This window comes from Galeopterus variegatus, unplaced genomic scaffold, assembly GCF_000696425.1.
Source record: "Galeopterus variegatus unplaced genomic scaffold, G_variegatus-3.0.2 Scaffold599, whole genome shotgun sequence".
In the NCBI taxonomy this organism is placed as follows: Eukaryota; Metazoa; Chordata; class Mammalia; order Dermoptera; family Cynocephalidae; genus Galeopterus; species Galeopterus variegatus.
The window spans coordinates 343,602-346,822 of NW_007726710.1; the positions used below are offsets into that span (position 1 = coordinate 343,602).

The 3,221-nt window shown below is 43.4% G+C and overlaps 1 long non-coding RNA gene across 1 annotated transcript in view; it reads left to right on the forward strand.

Moving 5' to 3' along the window:
* Positions 1–1,280, forward strand: part of LOC103588655 — a 2,783-nt gene extending 1,503 nt beyond the window's left edge. Inside the window, exon 3 of the long non-coding RNA XR_550327.1 lies at positions 173–1,280. This is a non-coding gene — a long non-coding RNA (uncharacterized LOC103588655). The remainder of the gene's footprint in view (positions 1–172) is intronic.
* Positions 1,281–3,221: the final 1,941 nt, after the last annotated feature.

A 3,221-nucleotide genomic window follows, 5' to 3' on the forward strand; every position in this document is an offset into this window, starting at 1 on the left:
ATAAGTACAAAGGAAACAAAGCAGCAATGATTCAATTTGAGCTGGATACTGTTGCCTGTGGGAGAGTCTGAACCTAAAGCCTGGCAGGCTCTCTCTCTATTAAGAAGGGACTAACCATAGACAAAGAGTGGTTAAAGATACCAGCACCCAATGGAGACTTTCTCCTTTAAACATAAATGAGAAGGGAATCATTTCCTGAGTCAGTGCTAAATAGTGCTGTATCCGAGTACTCCCTACCATCATTTTGCATACGCTAATGATACATAGCCCACACTTCAAAAATTCCTGAGTTGGCCGGCTTATCTATGAGGTTCCCTCCAGCCCAGAGGTTCTGTAATTCTTATCTCCCCTTTAGTTGGTCTTTGCTCTTTGCCCTCAACCCATTTCACCTCACCCTCATCCCAACTCTGATGAAGCATCTTTCTGGGTCTCTGAATCCGTGGCTTTTTATTTCTTCTTCATGCTCCTTCTCTTCTGAGTGAACTTCATCTAGTGAACTGGATTCCGTGGGGTCTGCAGTTGTAATTTTGGCAGCAAAGTTGCAGCCTGGTCAATCAGATGTAGCAGTGATGACAGCCCGAGAAGACAAGTACTTCCCAATAGTACTGCCCAAGAAGGAAGGCCCAAGAAGGGGTTCTCAGTCTCATCACCTTCCAGTTGGCTGTGGGAGATGAACTGAGGAGGGAAGTTTGGACAGGGAGGGTCCATTTATTCTCTGTCTTCCTCTTAGGAGGGTGGACAGATGTCTCCATTCTGAAAGAGGGGACGATCTATGGTAGTGTGTGTGACTGCATGTACCAAGACAAGGATCCAATAGCTGGGTGGGGAGAGAGACCTAGAAGAGGGAAAGCCAGAGGTAAGCAGAGAGACTGTCCTCTCCTCATGCCATGCCCTGACACTAGCATCTAATTCTTGCCTTTGGCTGTCACCTGATTTCAACCCAGTGGGACCAGAGTCTGACTTCCCTTTCCTTCCAGAGCATCTCAGCCTCCATCGCCTTGGGCTCCTCCTGGTATTCCCATCTAACTCCCCCCACCCCCCGTTTTTTTTTGTGTAAATGGAACATATTTTATGTGCAAATATTTTAGTAACTGTATGTTCTGCAAGTAAACCTGTGTTAATCCTTGTCAACCAACTGCAGAGTTTATGATACCAATAATACTTCCTACAATGAAGAAAAAAAACATTTGTTTGTTTTCTAAGAATGTTTATTTGTAAACATATGTACTCACTATATTAATATGAATTTCTTACCTGGCAATAAAACTGATTATATGTGAGGCTGTTGGGGTTGCCATGTATCTTTTCACTAGGGGGCACCAGTATCAGCATGGAGAGCTAAGCCTTTAATACTCAGAACATATGGGAAATTGTTTCAGGTGAAGGGAATTTCTACTTAACAGCAATTTATACAAAATTTCCAGGAGCGATTTATACAAAATTTTCAAACAAATTTTTGTTTGAAGTTTGTTTGTTTGTGGGGTTTTTTTTGTAAGAAGTTTTTTTTTTTTCATATCTCTTAGTAATAATATATTTTTCAGGCAAGGAAGTGAACCAAGTCTCCTTATCATAACTAAATTTATCCTTAATGATTAAGAGTCTTGCTGAGCTTTGAACTTTTGTTTTTACCAATGACCTGGGTTATAGAAGACATGAATATGAAAAGGATGGGAGATTGGATTCTTCCACCATTTATTAAATTTTATTTTCTCCCTGGCCTCTGGTAGCACTGAGTTTAAAATTTTCAGGTAGAAGCCTGTCTGAATATGGTTTTCCCAGAAAGAGGCTCTGGGATGAGGATTTGAGTGCAAATGGTTTGAGAAGTAAAAGAAATACTTAGAGGAGGTGGAAGGGTTCAGTAAGGAAGGAAAAGCAGCCAATAAAGGTACTTTATAATGCCACCTACCACTATGGGCAACTGGAGCTTGTTGCTACAGGGAAACTTTGGGAGAGACTGTTGACACACACTCAGGATTATCCTGTCCAAGAATGATGGAGCTTGGGTGTCTACACACCAGATCCCATCAGATATCCTTTGCGAATGGTTTCCAGGGATGCTAATGTTCACACACCCCTAGGCTATCATGTGCAAGGGCAGAGGGGTTTCCATGACCTTGGAGAAATCCCCAAGCACAGAGGTGTGCCTACTGGCAATTGGAAATCAGCCACTGTGCACTGAAGTCCTAAAAACACAAGAGATGGGGGAAGGAACTCACAGTGGCTGCTCAAAGCCAGAAGTCTGAGGTCTCCTAGGAATGAAGCCTTTACTCTCTATACACGTAAAGATGTCAATGTCAAGCAAGGGGAAGGGTGAACCACAATCTGCAATCATAGTCAGGGTTTTTACTCTGGGATTTGGAGAACCTTCATTGACCATAGGGCCACTTGATGTCAGCCATAGCAGATCCCATGTGCTCTCTTAGAGGCATAATTTTAGTTAGAGAAGTCTGGAAGGCAGAGGTTGCTCTTGCAGTACTCAGGACCTGTTAAGGGGTGGAGTCACTGACCAGCACACATCAAAGCCTCATGGATTCATTTGTAGGACAGAGAATCACGCCTCTGTGGGGAGGGACAGACTATTACTCTAGTGTAACCATCCAGTTGGTTACAACTCATTATCAACAACAACAGCAGGAAGCATATTTGCAGAGCCGACACTAGTAAGGACTTTATGTGCATCGCCACATTTGGTCCTTGCGACTGTAAAAGGTAGGTACAATTATGCTTCGGATTTGCTGTTTAGAGATATATCTCAAATTTGAGTAACTTTCCAGAAGTGACTCAACCAGTGAGTGGTGGAACTGGGATTTAAATTTCCAGAGTTATCCTTTACTCTGCCAGTAGTTCTCACTCGGATGAGCATGTAAATCAGTGGGCAAGCTTGGTAAGAATACTGATTCCCAAACTCCCCCTGCAGAGAATCAGATGAGGTAGGTCTGACTTGGGGCCCAGGAGCCAGTGTGCATAACACACTTCCTACCATTGCAATGTAGTGGCCCTGGCTCCTACTCTGAGAATCATTGCACAAAGCCACATTGTCTGATCATCTGATGTCTGTGGGCTTATCCCAAGGATCTCAGGATGCAGAAAGAAATGCAGCAGAGGTGTGCGCTTCCATAGAGACAGAGACCCTAACCCTGTGGCTTCAAGTCCAATGTTGAAAAGTTGTGTCCTATAATGAACAGAAGACTGACTCCAGAAGACCTGGTTGGTAGTATTGA